The sequence below is a fragment of the Falco naumanni genome, chromosome 2 (genome assembly GCF_017639655.2).
Source record: "Falco naumanni isolate bFalNau1 chromosome 2, bFalNau1.pat, whole genome shotgun sequence".
NCBI classification, from domain to species: Eukaryota; Metazoa; Chordata; class Aves; order Falconiformes; family Falconidae; genus Falco; species Falco naumanni.
The window spans coordinates 54,386,691-54,413,391 of NC_054055.1; the positions used below are offsets into that span (position 1 = coordinate 54,386,691).

Below are 26,701 nucleotides of genomic sequence, written 5' to 3' on the forward strand. Positions count from 1 at the left end.
AAAAAAAGAAAGCTGATACAGTGCCACGAAATTGAAGTTGGCGTTAAAGTGCACAAGACCCCACGACCGCAAACGGCAGTCTCTGCGATCACAAGCGTTGCCTCACCGTGGCGCACCCCAGCCGGGGTCACAGAGCGCCTCCGGGCGCCGCTCCCGCGCTGGCTGCACACGGCCCGCTGCCAGGGTGCGCCCGGCCCTGCTGGGCCCTTCCCGCGCAGGCAGCTGCGCGCTGCGGGTCCGCAGGGAGCATGGCGGCGGGGGCCCAGCGCCCCGTCGGTGGCAGCCGGGCCCAGCACGGCCACCACGCAGAGCCCTGCAGCCAACGTGATCGGCTCTGCCATCAGGGGGGCTTACCAAATGGCGGAGGATAAACGGGAAGAGAGCCCAGAGCAAGGGTGGCATGGCAAGGTGTTCGGCTCTGGGGGAAGTTCTGCCTCCCCTGTAGCTCACTGGGCTGAGCTGACGGTGGAGGCAGCGGCCAGTTTTGTTTCAGGTTGCTGCTACTGATGGGAGGTTTTTTCCCCTTGTGGGAACCAGGTTAGTAATTTTGCTTTGTGGGTACAACGCTATGCCAATTTGCTACAATATATGCTCTCTGAATAATTATTGGCTGTTCTATTATTTAATGGCACCAGCTTTTTTAGCAGTCAGTTAAAGCTTTAACTCACTGCATCCATGGGCTCGGCTAATTTTCAGCAACTCAATAACAGTAAATTATTTAAAGCAATACAGAGGACCTGTGTTTTCTCACCACTTGACAACTTGTGAAGCAGGAGCCAAGGACTTAGTAAGGCTGGGAACTTCCATAGCAGAAGTGGGAGATCACAAACATTTTCCTCTGAAGCCTGAAACCACCATGAATAAGGGCACTTGTGATTGACAGCTGTCACCTATTGAAATTCATTTATGTTGCCTTCCCTGCTGACACTGGAGGTGCAAATGAGCTCAGAGAACTCAAGTCTGGTTATATGGTTTAATTTTGTGCTATTTAGAGATTCAGCTTAGCCTTCAAAGCATAGGCTGAAGCTAAATGTATGTTGCCACCTAAAAAGTTAAGCAGGACCTTGATGTGTTAAGTTGAAAACACATATTCAGGTGGGAAATGGAATTTGCCCTGCTCTAGGGAGTCAGGGACAGGGCACTGGCAAGGGAGAAGCTCTCCCTTGGTCCTTTACCATCATCAGAAGGGGAGATGGAAAGAGGTTCCCAGGTGTCCCCTCAGTTGTTCCACTCCTGGTTTCCCAGAAAAATCTGGGATTCATCTGGCAGATGAATCTATTCAACACTTAGAAGGAAAGGTTTTAGTGATATCAATATTGCCGTAAATACTTCAGAACTTGCAGCAGGCAATCGATGCTCCATGAACAAGGAGCATGCTTGACTTTGCTAAGCCAGGTGTAATAAAGAGCTAAGCAGAAATTACCTGTAAGTTAGAAATCATTAACCTCAAATTTCAAAAGCACTGCCTACCTCTTCTGAGTCTATGACATTTTCTGCTGTTGGGCGATGTAGGCAGGTTCATTAAATAAAGAAGTGATGGACTCTTTTATAAATGTAAATTGATGTACAAAGCTTATTAATGATGTATTATTTACAAGTACATCACCAGAGTTACAGCAGTGGTTTTTTACTTTGACATTAGTGCAGGTAGCAGCAAAAACTATTGTAGGTTGCTAAAGCTGTCAAAATGTAAAAATAAACCAGAGCTAAGTCTTATATAAATGGGAACTATCTTCTACTATCTGAAAACTTCTAAAAGAATACAAAAAAGTAAACATTTTTCTATTGCAACTGCTGGGCCTGATCCTGGTGCTGTTGATCAGAACAAAAAGATTTTGAGACACTTTTTCTCAACTCAGCCTGGATGTAGCCAGGAGCTTTGCTGTAATATGCTGCTGCATGTGTTTATGAATCTTTACATTGCCCTGCATCAGAACTTTAGACTTGTTAAAAGTAACAGTCTGGCTTTTAAATGGAGTGTGAAAGTTAGATAATAAATGTTATTGCTCAAGAAAATACAACAATGTGTTTATTTGTTTGACCCAGAGGGATTGGCACAAGCTTTCAAATTAATTTTTTTTAAATTATAGAATCCCTTAGGTCACCATAAATTCAGCACTCCCTTGTTTCTGCTGAGAATATGCTAATTTCAGATTTCCTGCTGATGAGCATCCTATTGTATAATAAATATGTGAAAAACTCAATGAAGCATCCTTTATTTTCAGCATCTTTGGATGCAGGGGACATTCCCCAAATATACAGATTCAACTTTACTAAGAAAGAAAAAATGCGTGTTCGTTATAACTACAAAGATATAATAATTTTGATTTACAATTTCTGACCAGAGATGCATGCCAAATATTCTTTTTAATGTGGTTCAAAACTATGTAATTAGTAAAAGAATTAGATGCTCCTGCCTCAGCTAGTTTGTCCACCAATGTATGACTGATATTGTTAGGACAACGGGCAGGGTACTGAAGATGACTAAGTGACAAGATCTAGTCCAAATGTATTGTATTTCAATGACCATCCTCAAGTATTTTAGGCTGAAGAAAACTTTCCAAGTTTTCCAACATTTTTAATCGTTTTCTCTCATCCGAGTTGCCAAGATGCTGCAAGTTCCATTCAAGCATGGAAATCTTGGTAAGATTGAAGTTTCTTATACTTAGACTGTACTTCCTTCTGCATCTGCACATTCACAGCTCATCTTCACAAACAAATAGGAAAACAAAAGATTGGTAGTGATCATTTCCATTACATTTGAAAAACAGCATCAGGTATTCTGATCTGGAAGCAGTAAGAGGAGGTGAAATATGTGATAGAAAGATGTTGATAAAACCTAGACTTCACAAAAGTGTAAATATGCTTGGTGTCATTTTTTGAAAAGTCAGCACAGACTTTTTAAATACAAGTTTTCAGTATGTGAGCATAAGAGCACACAAATCAAGAATTAACAGTTCTGGTTTCATACCAATTGTTTCCCTTTATGAACCTTTAGATTTTTGTTGCAGTATGGGGAGAAAAAAACAAAACTCCAAAATGAAACCAAAGCCACAGAACTGAAAAACAGATGATTCCATTATTATTTGCACCATTTGTATAGTGCAAGTTTTAGACCCAGGATATTAAAAAACAAACAAACAAACAACCACCAAACCCAAAACAATAGACAGAGTAAAGAAGTATACTTTCTTGCTACTTATTACACTTTATTGGTGTGTGTACAATTTTAAAAAGACTGCTTGCATCCTGTTTCAGGTAAAGTGTTGTTTGATAAATGAGTTTAATATACAGATGTCTGCCTCAGAGAAAACTCTCCCTAAATTTCAGAGAGGCATTTGTGCATAAAATCCGTTTATCACATTGTCTAAGCCAGGATGTGATCAGCTCTTGTACCATGGAAAAAGCAGACAGACTTCCCATTAGTCTTTACAACAAATTATTTGTGAGTTACAGAAACTGAAGTAAATATAACTAAAGACTTCATGCATTGAGAAACACCATGATACTTTTATTTATAGGTTGTTTCAGGAAACAGACATACATACCTACACAGAAGACAGTGCCTTCTTGGCAATCAACATACTAATCCAGCTCTCATTTCACAGGAGACCAGAGTAAGTGGGGTTTTGTTTCTTTTGGGGATTTTGTAGCTTGGTTTGTTGTGGGGTTTTTTATTAGTACAAGGCCCACATCCTTCAAAGAAAGAACTTCTTACTAGATAGAAGCTGTTTTTCTCTTGTGTGCACTTATCATTTCAAGGGTCACTGTGATGTCACTGTCATCTGAGATTGATTGAATAAATGAGAATACTTGGAATTTGCCCAGATCTCATTTTTTCCAGTATTACCTATCACCTCCAATAATAGTGCCATCCATTACTTTCTACTTGCATCTTCATAACAATTCAGAATACAGACGAGTTCCACAGAACTTGCATTTTGTGATTTTTCCCTTGTTAAAGACATGATGGTTTCATATAGTTCCTGCTCATATATTCTCAGTGTAACTACCTACATCCAAAAATCAATCAAGACTTACTGCATTTTTTCAGTTTTTCTGCAGCAATTCAGACATGGCTACGAAAATAAGGAAAATATTTTAGCAGTAGTTCTTACACAAAAAAAATGCATATTGCTACAAAATCAGAATATCATGTCTCTATTATTGCAAGATAATAGGTGACAGGCATTGTTTTTAAGATAAACAGTAAGAGGGCTACACAATCAGAGATTATAAAAAGAACCGGACATTACATCTCCTGATATACTTAAAATAAAACTCTACAACAAATTAACAAATCTGTTTGTAAATCATACATGAACTAGTGGACTTCTAGAACTCTGTATTAATATTTGAACAGCTATTGATTTCCATGCATGTCATAAAAGTCCATGCTCAATACTTTCTCAATAATGACAATTTGTCTTTAATTGCCAGTATTTTCAAAAATTGGTTGATGTAAGGCTGACCAGTCTAAGCAGTAATGGAGTCTGACAGCATTGTAAAGTAAAAGCTTTATTGTGGCAGCAAGAAAGGTGGGCAACAACATGCCCATAAAGTGTCTCACTCGGTCACCAACAGCAAACAGGATCACGAGCGATGCCATGGCTCCAGCGGATGGCCAGGGATGCTATGTGTCTGGATCACCTGGCAGCAACAGCCAATCACACAAATGGCTTCTGAAGGTGAGCAGGAGTCATACCACACCTTGGCTTCACCGATGACAGTGCGATTTGATAGCATAGCTTACATGGATAATGTGGGCAGCATCCTGCCCACACTGCTGATGTTGGTCAAAGGGCAGGGTATCGGGGGTAGGGTGTTGGCAGTCTGCCTATGCTGACTGCCAGCTAAGCAGCAGGGTGATAGGAGGCAGAGTGTCACTTCCACCTCTTGATTCTCTCAAATCATCACTTGACATGAAGTTACAGGCTACAGGTAGAAATATATATAATAACCTGGGTGAGTTTGGTGTTCTGAAACCTGCAGGGTACAAGTTACATGTCAGAAGTTGAAAGCTAGCACATCACAAGATGGATATCGGGGGTGTCACATTCCAAGTAGCTCAAAAGTCTGTGTCTGGCATAACTGTAAATCCCAATGGAGTATCTCTGAAAATGTATTTCCTGTGATTTTTTTATGTCTTAATGCCATCTCTGGAAACTGAAACTTTTGAAAAACTTTGTAGCATGTCTTACACATCTCAATACACAGCTATGTAATGTGATCTGATTAAACTGAAGTTAATTAACAAAATCCTGCTCACTTCAGTGAATTTTATATTGGTTCATATGATTGCATATCCTTTTGATGAACGGGAGAAAAATGCATCCAGTACAAATTACAGATATTTTACGATATTTAACTCTGAACTTCATGAAGAACAAGCAATTCATAATTTAGCTCTAAAATTTCAAATCTGGTAAACCCCTTCGATTTCTGTTTTTCACGATAATAATAAAATTTCAGTGCTCAAAAAGAAATAAAGGATGAGAATCTAACTGATTTAATGTTAATCAGTTGGGGTTTTACTGGAAATTAGTAATCACTGTTTCAAAATATTTTTCTCAATGGTCTTACATCAAATTCTCAGAAGATACAAGCACTTTTTAGCTCCTACTTTAACTTAGCACTGCCTAACTGTTTAGAGATGCAAACAAAATCGACTTTGAATATGAATAGTTTGTGAGTTACTACTGAAAATACCAATTAGAAATGAAAACTGTATTTCTGTCCACTGTTTTCATCTTACTTACGCACATGCTACTTATAGCTACTTTTCTTCAGAACTCTTAGGGATTCAGGGGAAAAAAATAAAGTCTGTTTTGGCTTTTTGCTACATTCTTTAAAGAATTCTTCAATGGAGTTCACCTTGCCTTACAGTCTTATCAACTGCTAGATGTCATAATTACTTCAGCTCTCCTGATGTGATTACCTTTAGTATTTCTCCTTCCTCTCCAGGGAAATTTATGTCTATTTCTTAGAGCTATCCTCTATCATCCTTTTTGAACACTGAAGCAAATCCATTTTCTTTTAAGTGATATCCGCCTCTTTTGACAATAAATTTGCCATCTTTCATAGGGTGTGGTGTTTCCCCTGCTGACCTTTTTTCCTTGTGTACTTGAAAATTGTCTTCTTAGTCATAGCCTGTGTGTGACCTTCCTTTACCTCCACACTTTTGATTTCTTTTACAATCAACTTCATTCTCTGGTCCTTTCTCTTCATCTTTTACATTTGGGGTTTTATACCACTTACATAGGTCTGGTTTACCCTTAGATACATTTGTCTGTATAAATACTCCTTCATTACTAGCATGGTTTCAAGTTTGTTTTTGTTAGTTTACTTGGTTTTGGTTTTAGCTCTAAATAAATTGCACCTATATTGTTTATATTCATTTTTTCCAAACTTTCTTTTTCCTCATGATAGTAAACTGTTCTCTTTCCGTGTTTATTCTGAAGCCTAGAAATCCACCCTAGGTTTTAGAGATGGTATTTTTACCTTTTATTTCAAATCAGAATCATTATTTTAGCAAAGGAGTAGCTTCATAGCTTAAGGTGCAATTGAGTTTCTGTCTTTTTAAGATCATATCTCTGAAAAAAGAAAAAGTTTAACAAATCGATTAGTTTTCTTAAGACAGAACAGTGTAGCACTGATAGATAATTCTGAAGTTTTCCACTAAAGACAAAACCAATACAGGCACCATTTCAAAGTCCTTAAAATAAAAACAGCTGTAGAAATACTAATACGACTGCTTTTAAAAAGTGAACCTTTCTAACTTAAGGTATGTTATTAAGCTGAAATTCTTCACTGAGGTAAGAATAGAGCTCAGTATGGGAATTTCTGCCACTTTGTCAAAATGTGTGCATTTGTGGGAGTCCCAGCTTTGCAGTGTCCTATGTTTTGGTTTCATATGACTACATAGCAGGATGCTTTCTGTATCAGTCTTGACGAGAAAAGTGCCAATAAAAGAGGCATGCAGCATTCAGTGGAATTAAAACACCAACACTCAAAATATGGTTACATAAGGATAAATGTATCTTTTAAAATTAACCAAGGCAGGTACAAGATACTACATTTTCTCTGTACTTATTAGACATTAAATAATGACTGAGGCTGGAGAAAGTCTATCCTTAAAACAATTAAAAAGCATTAACTCTATCATTCAATGGATAGATAAAAGTTTTCGTTTTGTCTAAAGCAAACCCATGTAACAAAAAGTTATTGTAATGCCAGAAATAGAAAACTGGTATTTCTTCTTATCACTACTGTCTAGGGACTTTCCCTCCCTTATAGACAGCAATGTGAATGGGAATTAAATGCATTCATTAATTTAGAGAATATATAATATTCTAATATATTTTAGATAATATTTTAATCTAAACTATAATAAATCTGTTAATTAGAATCAAAATATTCAGTTTATTTTGTTCTTTTGAAATGAAATAAACTGAATACCATAGTTCTGAACAAGATTGTGATTTAATGCAATCTAAATAACCTGGTTTATGAATTGTTATAGTGAATTTCTTTAAGTTTCCCACTTTCTTGGTAGCGATTTGATAATAAGAACAATGGGATTAAGTAAAAGACTTATGATTTGAAAGAGTGACTTTAGGGAATTACTCTTTTTTGGTATACCTTACATGACTTGTGACTACAGAGAATAAAACAGAGATGAGAGTAAAGTATCTAGATTTTCTAATCCGTAGTGATAACCAGAAAACTTTTATATTTGGAGAATGGACTGTTGACCAGGCTTTGTGCAGTTGTACTCTTGCTGTTGGTCTCTTGAGATTTGAAATCCTGTTAGAAGGAAAAGCATGTAAAACCAAGGATGTTTCCATAGATCCCACAGGCTCAGTCTGAGATTTCGCAAAAAATATGCAGCCTTATTTATATTATTTAACTTTATGCATAATACATAAAAGACCTCATCAGAGTGGAAATTCAGTTATGACATCACAAGAAAAGAATCAGAAAATCTCCCCTCTCACCTAAGCACACCAACATCAAGGCTAAGAACTGGTGCTGGCTTTGGCTGGGGTAGAGTCAATTTCCTTCACAGTAGCTAGTATGGGCCTGTGCTTTGGATTTGTGCTAGAAACAGTGTTGATAACACAGGGATGTTCTCCTTCCTGCTGAGCAGTGCTGACACAGGCAAGGCCTCTTCTGCTTCTCACCCCACCATACCAGCAAGGAGGAGCTGGGAGGGGGCATAGCCGGGACAGTTGACCCCAGCTGGCCAGAGGGATCTCCTATCCCATATGGCATCATGCTCAGCATACAAATCTGTGGGAAGAAGAAGACACATTCACCGTTATGGGACTTGTCTACCCCAGTAACTGTTACACATGATGGAGCCCTGATTTTCTGGGGATGGCTGAACACCTGCCTGCTGGTGCAAAGTAGTGGATGAATTCTTTGTTTTGCTTTGCTTGTGTACACAGCTTTTGCTTTACCTGTTAAACTGCCTTTGTCTCAACCCATGAGTTTTCTCACTTTCAACCTTTGATTTCCCATCCCACTGTGAGGGGAGTGAGTGAGTGGCTCTGTGGGGTTTAGTTGGCAGCTAGGTTAAGACCAAAGCACAACTATTACACTTTTCCTTGATTATGCTGTCCTTTAAATTCTTGCATTTCTGGCTCTGAAGCAGTTTGGAACCAAGAAAAAATCATGCTTTACAATTTTGGGGGATGTGGAAGAGGCAAGTTTAAATCAGGGAGCCCTACTGAAGCCAATCTAAATCAAAAGACAGTCTCAGCCTGATGTGTCATGCTAGAGACAGTAACGGTATGTTACCTCCCCAGCTGCAAGCAGACGCAGCTGTTAACAGACTGTGCCATCAGATGGGCTTAGGGAATGTGATTTACAAAAACTACTTACATATTTAGTGAAAATATTGAAACTGAAATCGTACCAGAGTTTTTCCTGAAGACAAGCCAGAATGAAATTAGAAAAATATATATGATTACAATTTCAGAATAATGTAAAAGACCTCTTATGGTACCTTCACTACATACATTAATATCTACTTTTTCCAGTCACATTGGCTCCTGATACCATTTGATATGACATTCCCTGCTTACAGCTAAGGAGCTAGCATTGTCCAAGCAAGGTGGCAATATATGGCTAGGACAGAAACACCAACCTGTAATGAAACCATAGCCTTAGATGTTCAGACTTGCTTCTCTTCCTGGAGCTTGCTGTTGGCTGGCTGAAGTTACCCGTTCACACATCCAGGTAGCTGGTCTGAGTCCCGTTCCCCACATGTTCTTCCGTATTCCTATTCATTGCAGAGGATTTCAGGGCTGAGCTTGGCACAGAGCGTTACAGAGCCTTACAGCTCAGGTGTGATGGCGCTGAATGTCTACCTCCTTGGTTTTGATAGGGAACACACTCTTATATGCCTTCAGAGAAAAAAAGAAGAAAAAGTTATTATTTAATCAGTATTCTCTTACTATGTTTAATAGTGGACTGGCTAAAGGGACAGAAAGCAACTACTGACCTAAAGTTTATGTTCTGGTAGGTTACAAAGACTAAAGTAAGAAAATACATTTTTCGCCTCAGTTTGAAATATAATAAAAAACAGACACAAGAAGAATAAAGCTAGCAGTGTTATCTTTGCATTACTGGTCTTATCTTGAATCCCAGAACTGTCAGCGTTACTTTTGAATATAAACACAGGAAGAACATGTTACCACAAAGGTGACTTTAGTTTCTTTGCCACTGAGTTCCCAATTGCATTATGACAGAAAATGCAACATTACTAAACCTGAAATGTATTATTTCTGATCCTTTTTCCAAAATAGAGTGACAAATGAGTAACACAAGACTTTCATCGTACATACAAATACTTTCACCATGTGAGTGTTGCTCAGAGTATCATGGCCAAAGATACTTTATGTCTACCATAACCTGGGTGCATGGTTGTGTGATAACATTGCAAGAGAATCATGTCCTTTAAAACATTGAGATTGAACAAAGTAAGAGATGAAAACTTTTATTTCATATATCCTCCCACTTAGCTCCAGACTGTAATAGATTCCACAGTTATATCCTACCTCTACATAAGAAAATGAAAATAGTTTTACTGGTGACATTGGGAGGGGGTCTGTATCCAAATATATGTTTCTTATTACAAACACATGGTCAGATAAAATCGTATTAAATGGAATATTGATATTCTGCAAATATTTCATTTTACGTCTATGGTCTATTTCAATTATTTCAGGAAGATTTATTCTAGTGTTTTTTTCTCCATATATGTAATTGTAATAGCATTTGTTTTCAAACCCACTGCAACACCCTGGCTGTGATTTAAAGTCCATGGAAACTATGGGGAGTCTTTCCAAGGAAATGTCCAGTTGCACTTCTCTTAAGCTAACTCTTCACAGTATGGCAAAAATTCCCAAGAGGTGAGGATGTGAAGTATAATACTTATTCTATTTATGTCTTATGCACATTTCTAACTGCCACAATTTCTACTCCCACAAAACATCATAGTGTCTTCCTTTGTGTACAGATTAAAATGAACAAATCATCAATTCAATAACCTTGTTGCATATGTGAAAGTCCTTGATTTTTATTTTGTAGAAATGTTTAACAGCAAATAATTGCCAGTTGCTTATGTAAGAAACACTTCAAGGAGAAAAAAAATAGCCAGTTTGCAACACTGGAAACTTTAACTAATTTTCTGATAACTGAAAAATCAAGCTGTGCCCAATTCAGAAACTACAAATCTGCAATACTGTTAGTAAATTATTGATAAAATTGTATTTTAAAATTCTTCTGTTTAGAATTAGGATTGCAAGCTGTTTATTTTCCTGTACTACATTTAATAGCTTGCTCCTGAAGATGCAGAATTCAGTACTTCCACTGAATGTAATAAGAATGCAAATGTAAATTAAGTTACTTGCCTGAATATGTTTGCTGAATTGGGTCCTAACATCTCAATTTTCAGGGTAGAGTGTGTACATTTAGATATGTGATATATTCTGATGGGAGTCATGCTACTAAATCTCTGTGAATCCCCTTGAAAATTAAGTCATGGAAGAAAAGGCATTTGAAGCTTTTATGCATAATAGTACCATAGTTATTATGATGGATAAATGGCTTATGCTGTTTGACCTTTTTTATGAAGAGGCCTAAATCTACTTTGTCCCTTAGCTATACAGGAAAAATGACCTTTTTTTTTTTTTTTTCCAAAGAATGGGCTGTTAAGTTTACCAGGAATATGCCTGTATAGTGCAAATTATGTTCATATTATATAATTCTATATAATATGTGTTTGGGATTCATACAGGTATTTAATAAAGTCTCTAATGTATGCATGGCTCAGAATCTAGCAGCTTGTTTAAATCAGTCCAGTGTTTTTCATTATAACTCTAACAACCTTCAAGACAAACATTGAGGTAATGGCAAACCAGTAGGCTTGCAAAGATACAAGAAAGCATTACTTTGTCTAGACTTCTCTCTAGATTTCTCCTCTTCAAATAATATTAGTCTTTGACTCCTGTTAAATAAATAATTAGTACAGAGGAAAGGTAGGGGGTCTGTCTTTTTTATGTTCGGAGCAGACTCTTACAATTCTTTGGCCTTCCAGGGTTTGTCTGCCAAGTAGCTCAGCTCAATTCAGCAAAGAATTTGCTGGATATTATTTTATCAAATTTTATCAAATTACTTTTCCTGGTATCAAATTCATTTACTATGAATAGTGTCAATAATATTTAATACATAGCAGCTGATGTATTTCTTTGGCATCAGTACTACCTGTTATTGAGCACTCGTGCTGACCTGGATGTTCTGGATATTGAGGCACAAGCCTCAATTGCAATGAGGCTACGGCCTTTTCTTCATGTATATCTGGTAACCTACAGATTACTTCAGCAGTATTGTCCATCTACGCCATTTCCTTAACTACCGCTCAGCTGATATTATCAGTCCCTTTATACCTACAACAACTCTGGCACTTCTTTAAACCACCATACGTTCAAAAGTAAATTACAACTATCCTTAAAGGTATAGAAAATGTAAGTGCAGTAGTCGCATTTTGAGATATATTGACCGTATTTCAACAACTTCTCCTTTTTCTATTTTTATTCTTTACCTTTGTCTAACACAGTCCTATTGCTGTTGCTGCAGATATCTCCTCCATAGTTTTCACTGTCTGAAGCAGATTACTTTTACTTCCCATTCATTTATGTGTCTTTATTCGTTTCTCATTTAAAATCTCCCATATATCTTTATCTTTTGCTAGAGTAACATGGGTCAAATTAAACTTACTCTAGAGATATTTATTTTCCTCCAATAGCAATAAATTGGGCCTTGGGTGAGTTGCTGAGACACAGGTTTCCAGACTGTAGTTCTATTAATTATGTAAAACTAACCTTACCATTAGGTGTCTTTCCAAATCCAAAACACAAATTCCAAGGCAGTAAGTCTTGATCAAGATGCACAGTAAAACAATGCTTCCTCATAACCTTCTCCTTTGCATCTCAAAATTTCAGCTTTATAAGGAAATTGCTTTAGCTGAGTTCATCTCTTAACACTAGTGTTTCAGTAAATGATTAGAGTACAAGAATGTTTTGGGGAATATTTGAAAATACTGCTAAATCATGGATTTTGAACTCAGTAACATGAATATTCAATACAGAAATACAGTCCCAAGAGTTTACTTCTTTAGTTAAGGAATTTGAAGCGTTGCATAACTGAAAACTTTCACTTAACATCAACTTATTTATTCTCCCTGGAAAAAAAAAAACAGAAAAAACAAAGGAAGCAAGTGCAATCCATGTGCTGACTATGTGATACTCATTGAGCCAGACAGAATCTGCCCTCATCACAAAGTGTGTGTGTGTGTGTGTATGTATATATATATATATACACACACATGCACTTACATATGCGAACACAGAAGGAAACACTTGATTTATGATTTTCCAGTGTATTTTGATCCTGAACTGAATTGCAAATAAATTGAAAACAGGACAAACAGAGTCTACATCTCTAACCATTGCAAAAGACTGATCACAGGCAGCTGGTCCATTCAGTTACAGAAAGCTTTTTTACATGCGCAAAGCCAAAGAAACCAAAGAATTTTTTTAAAGGCCTCATAGATCAGGGCTACAATGTGCTGCACATTTTTTGTATTTCCAGAAGACTGCAGGAAATTAGATATTTAAATTGGTATGTCATCATTCCTTGAGAGCATCATAAATTGGTTCTGTTTGATTTATTTGAATGTGTTTATGCAGTTCCATTTTCAGAGTCATCATTGATTGAAAATGTGCACTTATCTTTAAGATAGCTATTTCTGTTACTGCTGTTTAGTATTAATAATTTAATTATTACTTTATCACATGTCTACATTACATTCAGATACTGAAATTATGTAGCCACACAAAGACATGAATCACTTGTAAAAAAAATGTTCCTAGCAAAGCTAAAACACTAAAGAGCAGCTTTCAGAAACACAGATGTGAGGAGATATAAATGACAAATATATCTATTTCTTGTGTAACCTATTCTATTAAGCTTTGAAACACTATGGAAGGTCGTCTACACACTTGGCAAGTTATTCACATTCCAAAACTGACTGTGTTTTTTAAGCGCAAATATTCAACCTTCAAATATTGACTTTGCTAAACAAATTTGTCAGTAAGTCTTTTTTCTTTAACAATTAAAATTCTATTATGTTACAAAAAGACTATAACATTTTAGTAACCTTTTCCGCAAAATCTTTTGTGACAGGAAACTGACTATAGCACAAAACTTATATTGCAAGACCTAAGAGTAATTTTCATATGAAGTGAAGAATTAGAAACTATATATATATATATATATATATATATGCTGTTTCACCACCACACATCCCACGAACATATGGTGGGTTGAGGTGATATATGCTATTTTTAAGAACAAAGAAGGATTTACATGTGAAGAAGAAGCATAAACAGTGAAGAGAAGAAATGAGCACATGAAATGTATGAATTGGCAGCAAACTTAAATGCCTTGATTATTACTGTTAGTACTAGTGTGAGAAATATTACAACCAACACAATTCAAAAGCAGCAATATTATAAAAATTATAATATATTATAAGAATTTTTAGAGCATGGATTAGTTTTAACTGCCTCTTTGGCAGCACAAAGTGCTTTCAGTATATCCCTGGACACTTTCCACAGGCTCACTTCTGTTGGATTTGTTCTCCAGTATTACCTTGTAGATTGTCCCACTTAGAGGCTCTGTATTGAAACCAGGATTTTGCCCATTCCTCCCTTGTACTCTGACTACCCTCATCCATCATAAGTGTCCATGTGCCATTTTCAACTGTATCTTCCATCCACACTTCAATCCCAAGGCTGCAGCTGCCCCCACCCAGAAAAAAAAAATCCTTTAGAGGACGAAGAACTAAAAGGACAACATCCTATAATTTATGCTATTACAATCCAACTTCTGTTCTCTGTGCCATACCTACACCACTGAGAGGAAAGTGGAAATTCTCTGAAAAGAGCAAATCTGAATTCCTATACTGAAATACAAATCTTTAAATATTTTAATATAACCAAATAATTACTTAATACTTGGTACACTTTCACATAACCTGCATATTAATTCAGCCAAAAAAATTACCTAAAATATAGTCTGTATAAGTGTAACTCTTAAAAAAAAATTATTTAATGTTCATTATCTTTATTTGTTTTGCTTCTAAACTCCTGAGCCACTTGGTTCAGCATGCAATAAATCCTTGAAGCACAGTGAGGAAACAAAGTAGGAAGGCATTTTATTTAACAGTGGATAATTTAAAAAAAAAAATTATCTTGCTTGTTAAAGTAAGATGAGAAGTTTTCTATTAACTAGGCTGGGAAGCCTTAGGGGCCACTGAAAGCTTTTTAATTGCATATTTAATTAGAAATGTGCTAGAGAGCTGGTGTACAGCTTTTCTGAAGCTCATGGCTCCTGACAAAATGTCTGCTTTTAAGCCATTTTGTCTCTTGAAATGTTTTCTAAAAAGTGGGTTAAACAGAAGAAGCTTTAATTTGGCTATTTTCACTTCAAAGGGATTTTACTGTTTTATCAATCCTACCATAAAACCAAGGTGAAATGACATGTTCAAAAGTAAGCATTTTCAGGTAAAATAAGACCTCTAAAAAGAACAAACTTTAAAGATTCTTATAGTTTGTTGTTCTTACTTAGCTCACCAGCAACAGTGGAAGATGAAAGAAGGAAAGAAGAGAGGGAATACATCTGGCTACTACAGGTACAGAGTTTGCAAAAACACAAACTGTCAGCCAGTTTGTCCAGCAGCCAGTGGCTGAAGCTGAAGAGAAATAAATTAATGAATAATTTCTTTATATTCCAGGTAGAAGAATGTTGACAGCACTGCCTGCAGTTATCAGGGTTCCCAGCATTTGCTCTAAACCTGGACAAAACATGACAAGCCGAGTATGTCTTCTGCCAGTACTCAGTCACACCACTTTTACCCCAAAGTTATCTGACAGAAGTTTGCTTGAAATTTAGGTTGCCTCAGAAGTGCTAGCTTCTCCTGAGGTAATTTAACGGGTAAAGGAGGGCAGCCCCAACAAAAGCTGACAGCACTGCAACTCCTAGCATTGCAGGTATGAATACACATTAGTTATGGAGGGATAAAAATGCTTCTGAAACATAGGCTAAACTAGTAACATAAGCTGCTGATTTTTTAATCCGTATTTGAATAAACACAGTATATGAATAAGTAGTCTTCTAGAGGAAGAATGGAAAGCTTTTTTGTTGTTTTACATGACAAGCCCTATTTTCAATGTAGTTTGCATTAAAAAAAATGTTAGAAATACATGGAAAATAGTTAATTAAAAGTGTGATTTTGTACACTGAAAAATAAATACATTCTGAAAGACAATTAAATAATTAAATCACATATGAGAGAGCACAGCTAAATGGAGAGAATGTGCAAATGTCCTTTGATAACACACAAGAAATCCACCAAAATTGACATGATATATTAGCGGTCACAAATCTTTGTAAGAACATGTAAGTGCTAATGCACTGCTGTCCTTATTTCACCTTCACTCAGTAACACAGCCAGAGACTTGAAATTCCCTGGAGTATATCTACTTAGATAACTTCATCTATGCGTATCGTGACTAGTAAAATCCAGCAAGAGTGCCCAGACCTTGTATTAACACTGTAGGTTTTTTATTTTCTGAGTGAACCACATCCATTACTTTATGATACTCCATGTGTTTGATGATAGAACATGGCAAATATATTTGAAAGGGCAGGAAATAAAGTTTGTTAGAAATAACTTGATTTGAGGAAATAGGCTTGAATATCACCCAAACCCAACTCTTACGTGGCACACTCACTTAATTTCTGTCATCCACTATTAATTATCAACTTACCCAAAATGCAATCCTATTAAAAGTACTTGAACTTTACATTTGAATGCTCAAAGACAGGTCTTTGAGAGTAATAATATTTCTAATTATCCTCTGCTCTGCAACTTTACCATTTCGTTATTTATTTATAAATGGAGATTATCTTTAGTATGTGTGTTTACAAGCTAACTCCAACAGTAGAGGCTGAGAAAAAGCCTGAGAATTGGCTTTGGAAAAGTGGTAACTGACTGTGGTTGGTAGATACATTCACACAATAGCCAGAAATGACATCTCTATTAATATTAGGTGCAAGAACAGCATTCATGTATTTAATCATGACTTACACAAGCTGAAGTTACAGATCTGACAGTTTTATGCAGAGGAGGTTGACTTAATTCATACCTCTCCTTATGGAATTAGAGTTGTATACATTCATTCATTGTTCTCCCATTCTTAAGATGAATAGAAGTAGCATTGTGCAGGGTCCAGTCTTGTCACTTGTTACACAAACCTGTAAAACACAGGTGTCAGGTGAGACAAGCTCTACCATCATCAGTACAGCAGTGATGTTCAGTTCTGTGCTTCCACATCAAAAGCGAACAGAGCTGATTCTCTAGTAATTCTGTGTTTGGCATAGGTGGAGTCCTGAGGGAAAGCTGGCTGGTTTAGGCCAAATCCTTTTAAAAAGACATGATGTGGCCTGGCAAGAAAAATTCTTTAAAGTAGTAGCTGGTAGCTATGACCGAACCTTCTGCTGAAAGCACTAGCCAGTGGAGTTCCAAGGTTATGGACAGTCCTAAACTCTTACAAAATTACTGTTGATCTTTGATGCACAAATAGCCACAATGGCTGAAAAAAACCTGAACTCCAAGTGGCCAAGAGTGACTCAGTTTTTGCTGTAATATCTCTCCTTCCTCTCTCATGTTCCCAGGCAAAGTAAAGCTTCTCTAACACTGTCTGCGTAGGATGACCTGGGTAGGCCGTAGGATTACATGTTTGCATATATGGGGATCATTATATACTAGATATTACAGAAAGAAATTGAAGGAAAGCAAAAATGATTATGTTTGTCTTAGACTAAAATGAACTTAGTAGCCCTCCAATTAAAGAGACATCCAGCAGATCTACTAAAAACCCATTTGCAAAAATCCCCAAAGACTAGTGCAGTATCCACTGAAAAGGCACATACAATAAAGCTGAAGCTATCATCTGTCCCTATCCTTTTCAGTAAAAGCTATAGTGAAAGAGTTATCCTGCAAAAATAAGATTCACTGGGTATTTTGTTGCACCACAGCAGCTAATTTAAGAATCAGACTCACTGTATTTATCTCAAATATTTTTAATCTAGATTGACATTTTAGAGATGAACAATGGAGAATGAGGTACAGTTGAAAGCACTATGAATAAATGATAATGTTTTACTCATTTCTTATTAATTCCACATTCTTAAGCTTTTTAGCAACCAAATTAGTTAACACATCTCTGCAGATACACTTGCTTCATAAAACTTAAAATAAGAAATGGCTTAAATTGAGCAGGAATGAAAAGTGGGCTGGCCACTTGCCATACTGTCTTAAGACTACTGACATATTTTACCCAGCACTACGACATTCAGTTTTACCAGTTACAGATGGACAAAACACTGTCCTTAATAAAAACCACGCTGCTTTCAAATAAGACCTTATTTATTTCCAAGATAAAACCCCGCAACTGGGAAAAACTACAGCTTACAGTATTTAATACAGCTCTTTTAAGGCTTCACAGATTAAGTCCTTCTCTTTAATTTAGAAATAAATATTGTCCTAACATTGGATGAGATCCTCAGGCAAAATCTCTGTAATATCTTCCATGCCTTGTTCATCAAATTTAAGAGTACCCTATTTACATGTGTTGCTTTTACAGTAGGAAAGGCATAACTCTTTCAACCTATTTAAACAGGCTGAGCACCACCAATGCTTCCTGTTTTCAGTTCTTCCAAAGCGTTCTGGATAAAAGCAGGTGATGCTATTTGCAATACCTTTTTCCTTCTGTTTTGAAGAGAGATGAAGCCTTGCATTTTTTCTGTTTCTTTCTATGGGCTGTGAGGTTGCTCCGGAGGCTTGTGGAGCACACTTCTAGTTTTAAGAGGCTTCAGGGGAGAGGTGGGTGCCTTTGAATGCCTGCTTATTGCTATGCCTGCTCATTGTTCAAGGAATCATGTCCTAATATCAGCAAATAAAAGACATTAAGGGCATAGCTTGTTTGTAGCTGGATGGAATCTACAGAGGGTTAGAGGACATAAAAAATAATGTTAAGACAAAACTGAAGAAGCATACTTCTATACAATATTTAGACATATGGAAAGAGATCTGAAGTTAGATACAGAAGCCAAGGAAAATCAGTAGTGATTCAGCATAGGAGGTGAAGCAGGGTGGTATGTCACTCTACTGCGTTTTCAGACATTTGGATTCTCAGTGCAATTTCTATATTTTTATTTTATTTTCTGACAGCACCTAGCTTTTGCCTCACAAAAAGAAAGGCAATCTGCTTCACAAAATCTGCAAGAAGTCAGCAAGAGTGAGAAGCTTTTACTTTTACAAGAATAGATGATAGTGTACACCTAACAAGGCACCTGCTCCTATCTAATGGTTACTATAAAGTTCTCATTTTGCAAACTGACAGCTTGTGGTAAGAAAGGCAGCAGTATTCTCACAGTCAAGAGCTCAGTAGGAGTTCTGGAAGGTAAGATACTATCAATTAGTTGATCACAACACCAGGGATGCTGATTTACACAGACCCCAGCATTATCTTTTTGCAAAACAGCAGATCTTGAGTCAACAGGAGCTCAGTGGCATACTCCCACTTCCCCCATTACCTAATCCATCAGAACTGCTAGAGAAATGATAGCAAGCTAAACACATATGTTTATATAAGCATGTGCATATCTTTGTATGTATGTGTGTAGGTGTCTCCATACATACACCTGTGCTTCAGGATACGTTGTAACTTTTCTTTTCCAGATTCACTTCCTTGATACCAAAGAGGCTGCTTGCAATCTAAAGTGATCTTGTTGTCTAATCATGCCCCTTATGTTAAAAAATCATATATGATTTCAGCAGGTTATCTCCAAGGAGAAACTCAGAGGAGCCAGCAATTTGCTTTTCTTCATCAGTGTTGAATTTTGTCAGTGCTGGATTCCTAGCATCTCTGAGACAGTGAGGTGCAATACTTGAGTTTTAACTCACTTTGCATCTTCCCTATTTAATTAAAAGAGAAACTACCTGTTGCAGCACAACAGACAATTTCTAAAGTGTTTATTAATGTTGGTTGCAACATTTGCAGTTGGAATAAAGGATTTCTGTTTTACAGTTCCCCATTCATTTATTCCTTCCTGCCCTCTGGAGGTCTCAGATTTTATCATGACATGTCTACATTTCAAATTTAGCTATCTTTTTCAGCTGTACAATCCCATTTTGGTGATCCAATCTCATGGAAAAGTAGTTACATTTTACTTTACACTCAGCAATTTTATTCTTTGCTTAGTGGATACTAGGTATCAATAGATTCCTTTAAATTATTGCATATATTTGTTGGTAGGAGATAGGACTTTCTAATAGATTTTTTTCCTAGTGTGTTATTATTTAAAAACAGGAAAATTAATTTTAAACCTTAAGAAAATGTTAGCTTAGTAGACAGAAACTGATACTTGTGGTAACATTCTTATGACTGTAATTTGTCCACTGTAGAGCCAAAATGAATTAGAGCTGCACTTATATATAATATGAAAGATAACTGTCATGTGCATTGATTGCTTTAATTAAAATCTGAATCATTTAAGATGTGAAACATTTAAGATTATTGTATTAGTCTTTCACTTGCTAATTCTCTCTCCTTGTTTCTCATGTCACACCATTCCAAAGAATCAAATCAAAACTATGTATGCATACTAATTTCCCCAAACAGTATATACTAATTATTTATCTGAGGGCAAAGCGTTTCTGGAGGGTTTCTTGATGAAGAACCAGATGCCTACCATGAAAAATAAATACTGTCTAATTTTGTATGAAATTCCAAAACAGCATCTAAAGCCTTGGAACACCATTTTTTTTCCTGAACAGCCAAGAACTGCCACAGACAATTTATGACTCCTTGACTGGCCTCAGTGAGCAAAAAGAGACCACACAAAGGAACTGTGACCCTCAAATGTATTAGCTGTGTGTTTGACCTCTGAAATACAGTTGAAAAGGAAACACCTTGCCCCTTTCCTGCTGTGACTGAAATTTATGGAGCAAATGATGCTCAAGCAGCTTAGCAAGACTAATTAAGAACTACATAAAAAAAAACATGGCAAATTAATAATCTGAATTCTAGTAGCACTACACAGCGTACTGAACCACACTATGAAATGTTACACTTCCGGGCTTTGATCCTGTCTGAGACTTCATACAGAGAGTAAAAAAAAAAAAAAAAAAAAAAAAATTGTATTTTGAGAAGGACTAAGAGTGATTGCTTATGCAAAACAAGCCTATAAAATTTGCCACTGTGACAAGTCAAGAAGCTGTGGTATATTTAGTAGCAAATTAGTAATGATATGGTCTTCAGACTCCTCTGAATGCACAGTAGGAAGCAACATCAATCACTTTTCCTGCTTCTTTCCACTCTTTCAGTTGACTTCCAAACATGTGTCTAATCCATTTATATCATAATTAATCCTGGTGTTCCCTTAACTTCCTCTTTTCTGCTTGACATCCTCTGACTCCCACAAACTTATATTAAGTTGCATCAGAGAACAATATTTTGATTGAAAATAGATCACATAAGTCTTCATATAATCTACATACAAACAAGTCTTTTGGAAATAGTATTTGTGATAAGTTGTTTATCTTAGGTAAATCACAGAATCATGGAATGATAGAATAGTTTGGGTTGGAAGGGACCTTAAAGATCATCTAGTTCCAACCCCCCTGCCATGGGCAGGGACACCTTCCACTAGACTACATTGCTTAAAGCCCCATCCAGCCTGGCCTTGAACACTTCCAGGGATGGGACATCCACAACTTCTCTGGGCAACTTGTTACAGTGCCTCACCACCCTCATAATAAAAAAATGTCTGTCTTCCTTATATCCAGTCTTAGTCTGCCTTCTTTCAGTTTAAAACCATTGCCTCTTGTCCTGTAAAAACTCTCTTTGTTTTATAAGCCTCCCATAGATATTGAAAGCTGCAATAAGGTCTCCCTGGAGCTTTCTCTTCTCCAGGTTGAACAACCCCAACTCCTTCAGCCTGTCTTCATAGGAGAGGCGCTGCAGCCCTCTGATCATCTTTGTGGCCCTCCTCTGGAATTGCTCCAACAGGTTATGTCTTTCTTGTACTGGAGACCCCAGAGCTGAACACAGTACTCCATATGGGGTCTCATGAAAGTGGAGTAGAGGGACAGAATCACCTCCCTTGACCTGCTGGCCATGCTTCTTTTTGTGCAGCCCAGAATACAGCTGGCTTCCTGGGCTGCCTGTGCACATTGCCTGCTTCTGTCAAATTTTTCATCCACCAGTATCCCTGAGTCTTTCTCCACAGAGCTGCTCTCAATCCTTTCATCCCCCAGCCTGTATTGATACTGGGGGTTGCCCTGACCCAGGTGCAAGACCTTGCACTTGGCCTTATTGAACATCATGAGGTTCACATGGGCCCACTCCTCAAGCATTTCAAGGTCCCATTGAATGGCATCCATTCCTTCAAGCAAATCAAATGCCCCACTCAGCTTGGTGTCATCTGCAAACTCCCTGAGGGCACACTCAATCCCATTATGTATGTCATTGATGAAGATATTAAACAGTAGTGGTCCCAGTACAGACTCTTGAAGAATACCATTCACAACCGGTTTACACTTGGACGTTGAGCCTCTGACTGTAACTCTTGGGACACAGCCATCCAGCCAATTCCTTATCATTCTAAGGATCCATCCATCAGAACCGTATGTCTCCAATTTAGAGGTAAGAAATTTGTGGGGGGACCATATCAAGGGCCTTTGAGAAGTCCACACATTGGTAGTTCTTCCTTTGTCTGATTCTGTGGACAAGGGAAAATTAAAAGGAACATAATTTCATTCCTAAAACTATTTCTATGTCATGTGGCAGATCTATAAATTAGAATTGGGTCATACCTGACAGCCAAGCAAAGAACTTAAACCCAATTAAAAGAGATAGTGAGTTTTTCAGGGATTTTTTCTTTTTCTTTTTCTTTTTTTTTTAAGCACATCAGCAAATGAATCGGAGAAGAAGCACAGCATGGAAATCTAAGCTTGCCCATCAAGGTCCATTAGATGCTGTCTACACTGTCATGGTTTTCCTCAATTATTGTTTTGCACAAACAGCTCTCTTACATTCCTGTCATAATAGCGGCCCCTTTCTAACCAAAAGACTGCAGTCTGATCAGATATTCCCTGTGAATGAAAAGACTACTCGGGGAATGAAAATGAAAATGTGTAGATTTTAATCCTATCAAGACGATTAGGAAAAACATAAATACTATCAACTGCTGTGTTTCTAAGTGGTATTTCTGAGCACAACCATATTTCAAAAACTTAGCACAAGAACCTTTACTTTGTGGATCCCAAACACCCTCACACACAAGGTATTTGTCAGATACCCATCTATCTTTCTCAAAGCTTTCAACAGAAGCCTTCTCAGATATTAGAAAAGGCTACGGGGGGTATGGGTAGGGGTGTGGGTGGGGTGTTGGCTCATCTAAAATCTTTCAGAATTTACATCTAGGTGTTCAATAACTATTTCGATCTTATAATAAGTGCAAAGGTGTTCTTAAGTCACTGAATTTTACTTACAAAAATAAAAGAAATTAAGTAATTGTGAATGTTTAGACTGGCCACCAGGTCCACTGATAAATCTGAGAAAGTAGCCCTAACTGGGAAACCATTACAGCCTTGTGGGATGTCTTCTTTAATAAATGTATGTATGAAAATCACCTGGTTTAAAATCCTGTTTAAAGAGCATTTAAATTCAGTATTTATTTATTTCTCTATCTATATATCTTCAATCTGTATTTGAAATCTTATATTTTCTGTGCTCTTTTTTTAAGATACGGAAAACGAAAGAATTTCTATTTACTGTATCATGCACAGGTTACAGGCTCCTGTGATGTTAATTCTGTGAGTAAAAAGTTATTGGGTTTATTGCCTCATTTTCTTTTTATTTAAAACTTAACACATACACTGATAATGATTTCACAATGTCATGAGCAATGTCAAAGCATTTTCTAAGCTGAAATGTGAATGTTATGTAAAGCCCACATTAGCCCCTATTAAAATTCAGCTATACTAACAGCACTTTTTGGCCGCTATCTAAGAATTTTATTTCTAATCAAGCCTTAATTTATCCAGAAGGACTAGTCTGCAATGCATGCATTCAGGACATTACATTATGAATTCAATTATCTGTTGTATGTCCAAAAGGGAAGAACCAAAATGTAATATAACAGGATACTGCTTCACTGATCTAGAACTCATTGCCATATATATATATATATATATATATATATAAAAGCTGATTAAAATGCATACTTAAATTGCACAAATCCCACAAATATTTTAAACGTAAATAAAGGAATATTTTTTCCTACAAATTTGATTCTACTGGAAAGCACTCAGTTTTGAAAGATGCTAGCTATTTGCAGCAAGAGTCTGAGAAACCTCACTCCCTTTCCTGAAGTTCAGCATGAACTGAAAGGTTCTCAGAACCTCCAAGAAGCAAGCCAAAAGCAATTACTTAATACAAAATTTGTCCAGGTGCCTACCAGGGATGATGGTGAGTGGGAAGATTTATTTTTATACTGTGGAAAGTGTGCTTTATGCTTTGCAGACAGAATCAAGAAAAACTGTTTGCCCTGAAGATCTCACAGGCTACTTACAAAAAGCTTTCAGTGTTGCACCTTCTGTGTAAGCCCTGAGGAGCAAAGATATTTGAACATCAGGGAAGACTCAGAAAATGTATAAACTATGTCATCAAAAAGGGCAAGAACAGGAGTTTATAGTGTAAATGCTAGAAACCCCTCCTGTTCCAGGCAGGGAAAGGAAATTGAACATGGGAGGCAAGAAATACAGAACCTGATATAAATCATGAAAAGATAAATAAAAACCTCTCATTGCTTTCCCTGAACTTTGCACACAGGTTACAGTTACGTGTTTAATCAGTGTGTTATTCCTTCTGTTAGACCTCTGGAGAACCGGGAGCAGCTTCACATCTATCAACAGATAACTTCAAGTTCCCTTGATTGATCACTATTTTTCTCAGTGAGCTGGAAATAAAAATAAATCCTTCTGTCATCTTTCTTTACAAAATAACATTTGGTACTTTTCTGATCCCTCCAGAAGAAAAAACGAAGGACTTAGAGAGATAAGAATATATGAGCTTTCACACAAATTATATTAATCTACATTACTAATGACTGGAAAGACAATTTCAACATTCCTGAACTCATGAAAACAGATTCACGTTTTGGCTATAATAGGAAAGGTTAGTGCCTGTGAAGCCAGCTGAGGATTTTACTTTGTTCTAGAAATCTCTATTTAAAAACTCTAACCTCCTTCTGAATTTGAAGTCTTAAATGCTCTTATTTTCCACAGCTATACCATAATAAAACAAAGAAACAAAAATACATCCATACTATACCATATTTTGAAAATACTATGGTATCTATCAGCATCTTCAATTTTTGGGTTGAGTAAAAGGTATCCAACATTTTACAAGATATGTCTGTCTGTGGTTTACTGTCATCACCATTGTGAAGAAAAAGTTGAGATAACACACACTATTTCAATCTGGATACACTTTTAATCAAAATAGTCTGAATAGTTAGACTTTTTTTTTCCTTTCTGAATCTGAAATTAAGGAATGTTTAAAAATGTCTAGTTTTCCCCTAAAAGAAAACTTGACAGGTGAGTTCTGTACAAAGATAATATCCTTGTAACTACCTCATATGATCAGTATTTTATTTTTTTTTTTTTGTTCAGTGAGGGATTGAAAAATAGTGCAGAACTTTAAAATTTATGAAATATTTTACATCTAGGTTTATATTGTCCTTCTAATAAACAGTGTTCTGAACAAAGAGGAAGACTAGTGTTTAATTTCTGTCTCAATGTATTTTATAATGTCAGCCCACTAGGCTTGTGGCATTGTCTTGTATCTCTTTTTTTGTTTGTTTAAACCTGTCAGAGTTGAAAAATTTAGATTCATCAACTTCATGTTTTAGAACAGAAGGAAAGTAACTGAAAACTGTTGACTCCAAAAACCTTGAATATTTTATCCCGCTACCAGGCAATGCTTGTGTTCATGATGATGGTAAGGAATTACCAATCAGTCAGGTAGAAGGAAAAAGATTTTCAAACCATAAGACCTTTCCTACAGGAGAGATTTAACATCATTATATTTGAAATATGACCTTCCCAGTAGCATTTGTAATTATACTTCCAAATTAGAACTAATACACTCAAAACCAGTCTCTCAGTTACTGAGCCTATCAATTCCAGTCCACGGAAAAAGTGAGCTTTCAAAATAATGTTGGAAACTTTATACTACAGAGAAATGCAGATATTCTTGAATCCTAAATAATAATAAGTATCATCAACTTTGTGAGGGACTAGCAATGAATATTAAATGCAGATTTTTCTTGCTGTCAGACTTGAAAGTAAGATGTAAAATGAAATAAAATAAGTTTACTAATATTGGGAACACTTTTTAGTCTTCTGCCTGCTTCTATATATTAATTTAACAATAGTGAAATACAAATATCTATACTGTTCATAACCTGGCACATACAGTTATTTGTTGCCAGATTTGTTTTTGCAGATAATTTAATTTATATTATTTATGGTGTATGAATGAATCCTAAACCATAAGTTAATTAAGACCTTATGATAAAAAAAGGTGGAAAACACAGTGGGAATACAGTGGGATATTCTAGATGTTGCTACTGAACATCTTATCTCCTGTGGTAGTGGATCTTCACAGGAGAAGAACAGTTCAGGTTAACAAAAAAAAAAATCTGCTTTCTGACACTGAAGTGATGGATTAACCCAGAGTGAGAAGGTAAACATTTCTAAGAGGTGTGCGAACCACTTTCCAGCTTTTTTATTTTTATTTCATATCATAAGATTTGGTTTCATTCCAGACTTCTAGGAAGCTAACTTCTCTAAATTTTCTCAAACATTAACACAATACAGATAGAGGTCAGAAGTAAGAGATTTCATCTTCTACCTCTGAGGACAACCTGATGCTCAGCTTGCAAAAAGGTACTCATCTGAGTACCAGGTACAGGTGTTACACACCTAGTGGCACAC

The 26,701-nt window shown here is 36.6% G+C and overlaps 2 long non-coding RNA genes across 3 annotated transcripts; both read left to right on the forward strand.

The window, feature by feature from the left end:
• The first annotated feature begins 261 nt into the window (after nt 1–261).
• Nucleotides 262–20,192, forward strand: LOC121083730. 2 transcript variants are annotated; one of them, XR_005826466.1, is made up of 6 exons: nt 262–537; nt 3,522–3,617; nt 4,585–4,688; nt 9,813–9,986; nt 15,199–15,262; nt 18,866–20,192. It is a non-coding gene; the product is annotated as an uncharacterized LOC121083730 (long non-coding RNA). The 2 variants fall into 2 exon arrangements; XR_005826465.1 differs by having other exon boundaries at nt 15,199–20,192.
• Nucleotides 20,193–21,968: 1,776 nt separating this feature from the next.
• LOC121083957 lies at nt 21,969–23,692 on the forward strand. Its single transcript, XR_005826539.1, has 2 exons — nt 21,969–22,343; nt 22,604–23,692. It is a non-coding gene; the product is annotated as an uncharacterized LOC121083957 (long non-coding RNA).
• The last annotated feature ends 3,009 nt before the right edge of the window (nt 23,693–26,701 follow it).